This window comes from Rattus rattus, chromosome 6, assembly GCF_011064425.1.
Source record: "Rattus rattus isolate New Zealand chromosome 6, Rrattus_CSIRO_v1, whole genome shotgun sequence".
NCBI classification, from domain to species: Eukaryota; Metazoa; Chordata; class Mammalia; order Rodentia; family Muridae; genus Rattus; species Rattus rattus.
The window spans coordinates 143,272,912-143,285,812 of NC_046159.1; positions in this window are offsets into that span (position 1 = coordinate 143,272,912).

The following is a 12,901-nucleotide window of genomic DNA, read 5'->3' on the forward strand; positions in this document are numbered from 1 at the left end:
TGCATATGGATGTAAATATTTATAAGTAAGTAGTAAACATATAAACAATTCCTGGTGAAGTTAAGCACTTAATTCAAGCCAGAGTTTCCATAAGATACAGAGCAGAGGGTGAGAATATGGGAAGCTATAACATTTTCAGATATGTTCAATACAAAAAAGTCTAAATTCAACACAATAAAATGTTGAAACAACTACATTGGCTATTGAGTAAATACCTATTTTGAACACAATTCTAAGTATTTACAAAGATTATAATCGAAGTCGATCTATATTTGTAATATATCGAAAAACTGTCAAATGGTTGAGGGGGAGGCAAAAAAGATCAGTAAAAGTACAAATCCCTCCACAGTTCGCTTTAGAATGGTTGAGAAAAAAGAACAGAAAGAACATTTGTTAACATGGTCATGTAGTTTGAGTTATTCTTCCAGGGCAGAATTTCCCTCTGACACCTGCAATTTTACAAACATGTCAGTTGGAACCTCCGTAGCATCCGGGAAGCAGACCCAGGATAAGGCCATCTATTAAGTACCATCCTACTGTTACAGGAATGCCTAAGGCATGCACAACAAAGACTGCACGTTTACTATGCTGTAAGAATTGCAAAGATGGATTGGTAGGTTTGTAAATTCAAGGCTGATGTTAAAATACAAAATCTCTTTTCCCTGGCTCATGTGTTCTTTATACAACTTAAAGGGTGAAGAAACATATCTAGGTCTTGGTAAACGTCTTTAAATGGTTTCTCAGATCATTATCTTTTAAATGAAAAGTTTTTATGTTGTTTCCTCCTTCAGATCCAGAATAAATATTTTATGTGTTTGAATAAGCCAAGTATCCTAAAATTTTGCATTTTGCAAATTCTTAGTTTTCATGGATCTTGTCGGTGAGCGTCTTTCATGGACAAGTATCGCATTTGAGCCACATGTTCAGGACACTGCTATAAAGTATGTAGCCCTGGGTAAGAAGAAACTGAAAACAGTTTACCACATGGGAAGTGCTTGTCCAGAATCAGGAAAGGGGTTATTTAGTGGGCACATACTGCTAAGCCTTTAACATATTGGAACAAATTACTATTACACAATTATCTCCAATTATTTCATTATATTATAATTACACCCTTCTCTTATTGGTTGTTTTTACTACTGAAAAATAAACAAACACTCTTGACTCCCTCGTGGTGATCTGTGTTTGCTATAGTCTTACAGACATTCGGGAGCCAGAGGCAAAGTTGGATTTGAGAATAACTACACTCCGTTTGTGTGTTGAAATTACAGAAAGTCAAGTAAGCCAAGGATTTGATTAAGAGTTTTCTAAAGATATAGTTAGTTTGACTCTGTAGATAAAGACATCTTGATATTATTTTCATATGTGACATAAAGTGATTTCATTCATCTGCATGTAAGAAATATGTACAAAGGGGTGAACGTGACTCCATGAGATCCATGTTATGCAACTCAGTGATTCCCCATTTCACTTAAGAATAACAGGAAGCACAGCGGGGCACCTCGTTAGGGATAGGAGGTCATGGACTCTTAAGTCTGTGATGGAAAGAGTGTTGCTCTGAGAGTGTGATTTATGGGTTTGCTGTTCAGGGGATAGAAAGGCAGAATTATTTTGTGGTTATTGGTTTCTAGATAAAATGAACAGTATACTAGTGAGTTCATGGAGTAGAAGCAAATAAAAAATAAAAAGCCAGGGGTCAAAATGGTACCTAAATTAGAATGGATTAAATTAGATAAGTCACTTAACCTCAACATCACTAGGGTATGAAAGTGCTTAAAGTGTGTGTGTGTGTGTGTGTGTGTGTGTGTGTGTGTGTGTTGTTTTTGTTTTATGTTTTTGTTTTGTTTTGTTTTTGTAACAGAAACAAGTTCTTAAAGAATACATCTCTATATTAGATATAATGGAACCATGAGGCAAAGCAACAAAGAGGTTTCTTCAATACCATTAAGATTGATCATTTAAGAAATGACAAAGAAAAAAATTCCCCAAATGGAAGCATTTTCTAAAATTCCTCCCGCATGTGCTTCTTTTTAAATGGAATCTGTAAATTGATGAAGGTCTATTTTGATTTTGGACATTCATCTGTTTTCAAGAAAGTAATTATAAAATGGTATTATTGTCTTCTCCGGTTCTCCTCTTTGATTCAGTTGGACCTGATGCTATAAACTACCTTCAAACCAACAGACAAAGGGTCCATATCATTTGTAATGGATTTTTCTTTATACGTAGGTACTTAAAAGCAGTCTTTGAAGGAAGCTTTGTAGCTTGAAATTTGTGGCACATTCAATTCAGATAGATTTTTTTCTGACAACCCTTGGTTAGTATTTTGAATTGTTTTATTTTTTTTTTTTTGCCCTAGTATTTTCTGGTTTGATTTACCTTCAAGGGCACATACGTTTTGAATAGCAAGGATGCTAAATAGGAAGAAACCAAATGAGAAGTAACCATTGCAGCCATCTGGCTCCCAGGCCCCATTTGGGATATATGAATTTCAGTATGCCAGCAAGTCACATGGCATGGTCAGTGATCAGTAACTCCTTTTACATATACAGATAGTAGGTGCTTTACTCTAATGTCTAGACCAGGAAATAAGAAACTTCTTGCATTTAGAGAAAATCGTGTTTTATTTTGAAAAGACCAGTCAAAAGTTAAAAAGAACCATGCTATTTGTGAGAATTAAAAATAAAACAAACAAAACAGAGAAGGTAAGTACCCCCTTAATGAGTTATGTATTTATATATGTATACTATCCAACCAACCCTGTTTTGTTGTTATTGTTGCTGTTGTTTGTTTTTTTTTCGTTTTGTTTGGCTTTTTTGATTTGTTTTTTTTTTGTTTCATTTTGTTTTGTTTTTTGAAGAAACTCCATTTTGTGGGAGACCAGGGGCTAAATGCCAATGCCAGGAAGAAAATGACGTCTTAGCAAACATTCTATGATATGCCCCCACTTCCTCTTCTTAGCAACAGCCAGGCTACAATAGCAGCACCAAGATACATAGAGATAACCTAAAACATCTTGCAGAGAACAGATAACCTGACCATGCTGTTTGTCAGATGGTTCTGCCCCAGTGTTCAGTTCCTGTAGATTACACCATAAAGGCAGTTTTTAAAATGGTAACTTGCAGACTCTCATGGAAGTTTCCCAAGTTTGCCGTGATCACAATAACAACCCCGAACTCCTAGACTGGGGCTTTCACTCTGACCAGCTGCACTGGGAGATGATGAGAGCTCAAGAGCACATAATAAAAGACCCTTGTGTGTTTACATCTGGATTGGCTCCTTGGTGATCTTTTTGTGGTCCCTGCGACTTGGGCATAACTCATGTCTCACCCTAAATCTCTGCCCCTAAAAGCCTGCAGATATGTGATGTGGGCTAGTTAGAAAAGCTAAGGAGTTAGAAACTTAGAAAAGGAGACAGATTTCAGATGCTAGAGTGCAAACCTGACAACCTGACTTCTGTTTTATCCATTGGCTTTTCTTCCTAGATTAAAACGGAGCCTGCACTGGCCTTGCAGTAAGTGACAACTCCTCAAAAGAGGAAGGCTATAAGGGACTTTAAGCTGGTTCCAAAGTAAAGACTCAGTTGACGACAGTAAATAGATTGTAGTTTCCTTCTGTGATTAAAACAAAGGAAGCAGAGAGGTAAACTAATGTAAGTAAACACAGTTATCATTTCTTCCTATCTTAGATGAATTTTGATGTAGAGGAATTTTAATCCAGCAGCTGCTCTGATCACATCCAAAGACCTTTTAGGTCTATGTGAGCTGGCTGGAATGCAGACACATGCTTAGTACACAACTTTAATTCCTTCTGGGTAGGATCTGTTAGTATTCACCTTTAATCCTAAACAAGGGCATCTAGTTGAGGGGCAAACAAAGTGATGAATCAAAGAAAGATTTGACAGAATGAGTTAGAGATTGGATATGCTCAATTCTAGGTAGAAAAGCTATTTAAGGGCAGTGTGTTGAAAGTGAAGCCAGTTCAACCAGTTCAGGCCATCTGTCAGTAAGTTGGGATTGAGTCAGTTGGGAGTCAGTGAAGTGAGTGCAAAGCAATGGGGTTGAGTTCCTTTGTGAGTTCATTCATTGAGTTCAATACAGTCAGTCAGTTTAATTGAGCTCTGTCACTCAGTTCAGAAGGCAGGGTGAAGCCAGATAATGAGAAGAAGCCAGAGTAGAACAGATTGCCAGAGTTAATTAGAGGCCAAACAGAATAATTTATTGAGAAGCTCAGAGAAGGCAGAATGAGTCAGCGAGTTCGAGGAGAGTTTGTGCCAGGAAAACTGAGTTGAACCAGCCAGTCAGTATTCAGAAAGAACAAGAAAGAGTGAGATTGAGCTTATTCAGCAATAAGTCTCAGAGGCTGAAAGCATTCTAGGGCTAGGTTAGCAGAAGGATAGCAAATGGAAGCTGAAGCCTTCAAGGTCAGATTAGATTGTATGGAGGTGAGAGGATTCCAGGCATAGTCCTAGGAATAGTTAGAAACAATCTGGGGTCACCCCAGTCCATGTATTTGAAAAATTTGGGTACTGCTCTCAACTCTTCCCTTCATCAGAAGAAATAAAAGCATATTTACTTTTACATTTTGGGGATCTATGTTATACAAGCAATTCTTAGGAAATTACCAGGGAACTCTAAACGATATTATGGTTGTTGTCTGGGGGTCCTAAGACACTTAGGAGAAGGACAATTTCGATTTCAATAAACACTAAAAGGAATAAAGGGCCTGGCTATCCAGTTTTCTTTTTCCCACTGTGTGACCTTCAATGTATATCTCTTTGCTTTTACTCCATTAAAGGTATCGATTTCTACCTCTTTCCTCGTAACATTGTCTCAGATAATGTTCAGAATATAAGTCCTCGCTGAATCAGATAAATGGTCCTCAACTTCCCTTCTGTATCTAAAGGAGGCTTTGTGTCTTGGGTTACTGAATTTTCTTGAGATAAATATTACACCAATCCTTCAAGTTCCTGTTCTGAACGAGGGCCAGCTAAAGCCTCTAGCACTATTTCTCGTAGATTTTCCTGTATTTATGCTGTCTCAAAAACAATTTAATTAGGCTTATTATTCATATTTACACATTTTCAGGTTAGATAGTATAGCATACAGTTCATTTAGTTTGCTAAGAACTATAAACGTGCATTATGTCAGGTGAGCTCTAAGGTGAGAAACTTGTACTGTAAAGTTGGACTGTACATTGACCAAGGGTGAGACCTGCAACTAGATAAGCAGAAATGTGCATTGTGAGTCTCAATTGGAAAACAACATTCCTAGCCATTCATAAATCTTGGCTTGCTTTTACTTTGAAATTCTATAATGACAAAAAAACAACCAGCAACATAATTCAACCTTTCACATTTAATATTCTTTAAACTATATAATCCCACTTATAAAGCACTGTTTCCTATATTAGTATAAAAGTTACTTCACTAATAAAAATATTAAATCATTACATTCCGATATGTCAAGATTGTCTGTGATTTATAGAATGCTGACACATACCTGTCAAATCCAGAAAGGAGCTCCACACTGTACAAGCTTAGACAATTCATCCTTTGTTCCCAATCTTCTCTGACCAGAGAAAAACAAAGCCTGGAGAAGTCAGTTCTGGCATCTCATGCCAACATAGCAAGCTGGATACAGTTCCAGTGTGTCTCTCTGTCCACCCCAAGGTCATTTCATGAGACAGTATGATGTAATAGATTATAGAAAGCAATGGAAGTTAAGTGTACTTAATTCTTTTTTACACTGGTGAACAAATGTAGATGTTAATGAGCATAGGAACACAAGAACCATGAATACATAAAGATGTGTGACTTAAAGACAATGTAAAACTTCACCTAGACCAACAGGAGAAAACTGCTTTTATTTAAGGAAAGCTAAGAGAAGAAATCAAAAGGAAAGAACAAATCTTATGTTTCAAAGTTAAATAAAATAAGGTGTTGTCTAAAGTTGTATATATAACAAACAAATATAATACATAGACTCATCCATTAAAAAAATGAAGAATTTAGGATGGAGCTAAAAAATAGCTCCAGCAAGAAATTTTGTACAAATATGAACATTAAAAAAGTGGATATGCTAAAAACAATATTAAAAATGTCGACTGAGATTACAGACTGTAAATATACCGTAAGAAGAACCATGTTTGAGACAATTATTTCTAAATCTATATAATGGTTGTAGGACTTCTTTATTCTCAACCTTGTTTTTAAAACATTTCCTGGTGAAGAAGCTGTAAATGTATTGTGAGTGAAAAGAATAGTATGAAATTTGTGAATATGATATAAATATGAACATATCTTTTATGAATATAATATAGAATCATAGTAATAACTGGTAAAAAATCAAGAAAGGTAAAGGAATTGCAAGTTTTATTTGCTAGTAGAGTACAAGGATTTTGTAGTACAACAATCAAATTAAATATAGAATAAAATGAATTATATAACATGGTATATCACTATAGCAATAACAGAGATAATACACTTTAGCCTGCAAAATATTTAAAACTATATAACATAACTTGTAGAAAAATCCTAAAAATGTAGTTTTTTACATACATTTTTACATACATATAATATATATATAATTTGCAGATACTATAATTAATATATAAAAATATTTTTTGCTATAAAGTATTAAAAATTGGAAAATATTAAAAAATATAATGTAGTTTTATTTTTAGGAAGCATATATTAATTTGCTAAATATTCCTGCTTCTTAAACAATCAAAAGTAAAAGTGCTAAGAAATAGTCATAATTAAATGTCAACCTTTAAATGCAAAGCTTATCAAAGAAATTTGAAGCATAATTTAAGAAAGGTATTTTAAATAATTAATCAGAAAATCCACATAAACAATAGGTATTCATCTCAAAAGTTTTTTAAGGTAATAAAATACAATATAATTAAAGAAAACAAAAGCCATCACATCAAAATTGGACAAGAGTAACAAACTAACAGAAGGAACATAGCCTGTATTTCAAGAGAAGGCTCAAGAATCAGAGACTTAATCCTTCACATACTCAGGAGTCCTATAAAAATACTAAAACTGAAAGATACAGTATATTAACATCATAAAATATACAAATCTGAAAAAGAAAAATTATATATACATAAGATTCAATAAAATAAATTATGAGAAAAGTATTAATAATTCTGTGTAATTGACCTAATCAAAGGTATATGAATGGGTTGATAAAATAGGTCAATTTTTAGTAAACATTATGAAGAAAATTACGCACATAAAAATGGTAAAATAACTATAGTTACAAAGTAATGTTTGTGGAAAGCCCACAAACAGTATAATGACTTAGGCAATTATTCTGATGCTATTCAAAACACCCAACATTATTGATACAACTTAAATTCCCTAACAACTGATGAACGGATAAAGAAAATGTGTTTCTTATATCGTATCAGCCAAAGTTCTCTAGAGAATGAAATTATTCCTAAGTTGAGTGTATACAATACATTTTTATTATATTCATTATATATAGTTGTACGTATATTGAAATGATTTACTAAATCATTTTCCTTTGAAATAGCAACAATTGCTAAATTGTACCAGTGAAGCTGAGAACCTGAATACTTGCTTAATTGTTGAGACTGGGTGGTCCTTATTCAATATCCATGGTTTTTGGTCAAGTATGAAAGCCTGGAAACACTGGTTCTCACATCAGCAACAGAATCATGATCACCATCATTGTCTTCATTGTCATTATCATCACCAACATCATCATCACCTCCACCACCACCATCAACCACCACCACCACCACCACAATCACCATCATCATCATCCACAGCAACAATAAAATAACAGATTAACTGAAAGGCAAATGAAAAAGCCAGCCCAGCAAAGGGCAAAAAAAAAAAAAATGTTTTGCCATATTCAAAAAACAAAACAAAACAAAACAAAACAAACGAACAAAAAAAAAAAACAAACAAAAACTTGCAGCCCATATTTTCTGTGGGCCATTCTTAAGGACTTTAGGAACTTTCGCCAGCCTTAAACCTACCCATCTCAGGACAAGGGTAGGCCAGGTTCCAGCTTCCTTCCTCTGGCCGAGGCTAGGCCAAGTTCCTCTCTCCATCCACAGGAATTTACTGACTGATACTTGCTAGCCAACAGATTTAAAGGACAATATACTTAGCCAATGAGTTTGCTCAGGTAACCTGTGCTCATAAAAAGTATAAAAACTGCTTGTAATTGCCATTTGGAGTTATCTTCTTGTCACTCACCTCGAGAGACTGATTGAGGTTCGACCCCGATGTGCCAGAGAATAAACTTCTAGCTTTTTCATTGATCTGTCTCACTTAAGGGAATCTCAAAATAAGTACCACTGACTAAGAGTCAGGATCTTACCAACAGAAAGCACTCAGAGTAATTCCTCAGTTGAGGCTGCCTACTTAGGAAATGTGTATGGGGAATTGAGGTTAAAACAAACCAGTGTTTTTGTAACTTTCAATTTATGTTTGTGACTGCCTTTTTTATTATTGATAACATTTTATAAACTTTAGTATTAAGAACTTGGATATTAAGGAAAGCACAAAATTAACTAGACACAAAAATCTATAAATCTCAGTGAAGGTCTAGTTTAGAGAGCACTTCTTGAGTTGAAGGGTCCACATCAAATTAGAATCTTAAACTGTGGTTTAATTAATAAACGCCTAATTTCATTGTATGTATATCACATTTGAAGACACAACTTGGAAAGAGTATAACTGAGTAATGAATGACTCGATAGCCAGTCTTATCCAAATGTTGACTTGCAGACATTTGTCTTATAAGTGAAATTTATGATTTTTTTTCTGGAAATGTGCTATTTGTCCTTTCATCTTCTTGTTTTAATAGTTTTCACAAATCTTGAAAATAACAGTAAAACAAACAAAAGTCACAAATATCCAATGGAAGACATTCAGCATAAAAGTTCTATCACTTTCAGCAGCATCGATGTATGTACAGATCATTATGTATGTGAAATAAGTCAGGCATTGGACAATAAACCCTAGAGTGTGTGCAATGTGAAGCTACTCTCATCTGAGCTGAGAGTAGCATAGTGTTTGCAAAATATATAATCTGGAGAGGGAGACATAAGAAAAGGTTGATCTATCAGTGTCGAGTTACAGTTAGATAGTAAGAGGTTGTATTACACAGAAGGGTGGCAAAGACACAAATAACATATTTAGAGCCTGAACTTACAGAGAATATTTTAGATGATGTTTTTTGATTGTTGTTACTTTTGTTTTTATGACAAAGTATGATAATTATTTGAGAAGCTGGATGTTTTTTAACTTAAATGTGATAAAATATAATTGTTTCAACATACCACATGACAACTTGTTAACATGCATAATTTTCGTGTTTTAATCTCCTAGGTAGAAATTTGAAAGAAGAGTAGACCTAAGTTTTTTCATTATTTTTTTTTATTTTTTAAAGAAATATTTATTTGTTTTTTGCATATGAGTACACTGCCAGTCTCTTCAGATACACTAGAAGAGAGTATCGGATCCAATTTTAGATGGTTGTAAGCCACAGTATTAGCCAGGGTTCCCTAGAGTCACAGAACTTATGGGAATTTGTTGATGACTTACAGTCTGTAACTCAACTCCCCAACAATGGTCAGCAGCAGCTGTGAATAGAAGTCCAAGTATGCAGTAGTTGCTCAATCCCACAAGGCAAGCAGGTGAAGAAGAGCATGTCTTCCTTCTCTAATGTCCTTACATAGGTCTCCAGCAGAAGGTGTGGCCCACATTAAAGGTATGCACCACCATATCTGGATGTGGGACTTGCTTTGTCCCAGATGACCTTGAATTCAGAGACCTCTTTGCCTTAGCCTCCTGAAATTTTTAGCCACTATGCCTCAAGATCTCCATGCCAAGATCCAGGTCAGACACTTGTATCTCCCAGCTTCAATATCATGATCACAGGTGAGCCTTCCAATTCTGGATTGTAGTTCATTCCATATATAGTCAAGTTGACAACCAGGAATAGCCACTACAGCCACCATGTGTTTGCTGGGAATTAAGCTGAGGACCTCTGGAAGAATAAGTAGTCAGTGCTTTTAACCACTGAGCCATCTCTCATCGACATTTTCTTATATATTTTCTAATTTTGTGTGTGTTTGAGTTGAGGTTGTGTGTGTGTGTGTGCGTGTGTGTGTGTGTCTGCATTTTTCATGTTTCTCCTTTCTCCCCCTTTTTTTGTTTTGTTTTATTCAGGTTTGTAGTTTTATTTAACTGTTTACTTTTTGAGGAGAGAAAGAGAAAGAAAGGATGGAATTTGGTGGGAGGGGTGTTAGGAAGGATATGGGAGTAGTTGAGGAAGGAGAAAATAATAATTTTGAAACAAATTTAAAACTAGAAAAATTGGTTACAAAAATTATTGCAAGAAACTAAAAGTATGAAAAATTTAATACATCTAGGTCTTCAATTTAATTTTTATCATAAATTGGCATATACATTATAGTACAATATTGATTTCCAAAGTATACAATGAAAGAAATGAAATATTGAATTCCAAAATATTGTTAAAAGCAGATGAAACCCATAAATTATTAAGCTACAGTAATACACAATGAAAAATAGTTTTGCAAAATTAACAAAGGCTGAACCTGTATGAATAATCTATAAGTTTCACTCTTACCACCATTCCAGTAGAAATGTATCCTTTATTTATTTTTTAATTGACAATAAGTTATTTGGCCCTTTATTTCTCTTGAAATAATTACTCAATGCAACTTCAATTACAGACCCTTCAGACATGATTTTTTTATGTTTATAATATTGTCATTCTTTCTTTTTCTTCTTTTTTCTTTTTTAAATTTTTTTATTAGATATATTTCTTTACTTACATTTCAAATGTTATTCCACTTCTTGGTTTCCTGTCCATAATGCCCCATTCCCTCCTCTTCCCCTCCCCCATACAGGTATTCCCTCATACGTCCCCCTTTCTGCACCCCCATATTCCCCTGCACTGGAGAGTCCAACCTTGGCAGGACCAAGGGCTTCCCCTTCCACTGGTGTCCTAACAAGACTATTCTCTGATACATATGCAATTGGAGTCCTAGATCAGTCCATGTATAGTCTTTCGGTAGTAGTTTAGCCCCTGGAAGCTTTGGTTGTTTGGCATTGTTGTTTTTATGGAGTTGCAAGCTCCTTCAACTCTTTCAATCCTTCCTCTAATTCCCCGCAAGGGGGTCCTATTCTCAGTTCGGTGATTTGCTGCTAGCTTTGGCCTCTGTATTGGACGTGCTCTGGATGTGTCTCTCAGGAGAGATCTATATCTGGTCATCCAGTTGCTATTGTTTTACCATTACCTTTTACAGGTAAGATCAATTATGGTATCCAGAGTGAATATCAAGTAAAAGTCAAATAAAGGCTCCTTGGGAACTCTGAGAGATGTCTGTTGGTTAAAAGTTATTGTTCTTGTGATAAGAATTAAAGCATAATAGTAGAATGGAAACTGTAAAAGTTAAATGAATTATGATTCTACTTAGAGGCATATTATTCAGAATACCTCACTGGGGCCTTGGAAACTTAATTCTACTCTCAGTCTAGACATAGATCACTTTCTATGCAGGAAGCCAAGTTTCTAATCAGGATGCATGTCAGCAACCCCATCAGTGGGAGCAGGTTGTGTTTCTCAAGAAAATTATGCACATACTCATGTGTGTACGCCTATCTTATTGAGGTATACGTCTGGGGAAATTAGAAAAGTGAATCTTATAAGAAAGTGGCAGACATCCATATAATGGATATTTTTAAAAAACAATGAACTTGAGAGTATGGCTTTTACTGATACTTCAACTTATTAGAGCAATACTGGGGATATAAATGATACAAGGATGGTGACTAACAATGTTATAAATGATGAATCTCTGTTAGGATGTAGTATGTGGCAATTTTTCACCATTATTTTACTTTTTATTCCAAACTGTCTTCATCTTTGTTTCATTTAATAAGAATGTATTGTGTGTATGTATTTTGAATTAATATGTACACTCATGATCACCCTATATTAGAAAACTGAGCAAAGTGACAGAGGAGTTATCAAATTATGTTTTCACTTTCCCCTTGAAACTCTCTGAGGAAAATTCCCACACTCTGTCGAAGTGGAGGCATCCCAAAAGCACTGGGGTTAGACCTAATACCCACAGGACAACAATGTGCTAGGGAGCATATGCTCACATTCCATCAGTTGTGTTTGTACAGGGATATGTGGGAGTATTTATAGAAAAGGTTTGTTCACCACTCTTACCTCTCTGCTTTGTGTGTGTGTGTGTGTGTGTGTGTGTGTGTGTGTGTGTGTGTGTGTGTACTAAAAATTCTGCACAGGCATAGGAATCAGAAATTGCTTCTTTGTATAGATCTGAGTATAACAAGAGTTTGACAGAGTTCTTATTTTAGCTTTTCTTGGTGTCATTTTTCTGTGTCATTCCCTCTAAATAGTATCTTTTCTGGCTGTGTCTCCACCCTTTAGAAAGTTTCAAATGCTCCCAATCAACCATTGGACTGAGAACTGGGTCCTCAATGGAGGAGTTAGAGAAAGGACTGAAAGAACTAAAGGAGTTTGCCACCCCATAGGAAGAACAACAATATCACCCAACCAGACCCCCATATCTCCCAGGGACTAAACCACCAACCAAAGAGTACACATGGAGAGACCTATAGCTCCAGCTGCATATGCAGCAGAGGATGGCCTTGTCAGACATCAATAGGAGAAGGGTTCTAAGTCCTGTAAAGGCTCAATTCCCCAGTGTAGGGGAGCACCAGGGTGGGGAGGTATGAGTAGGTAGGTAGGTGGGGAAGGATACTTATAGACTGAGGGATGTGGGTGGGATAGGGGGTTTCCAGAGGGGAAACTGGGAAAAGGAACAACATTTCAAATTTAAATAAAGAAAA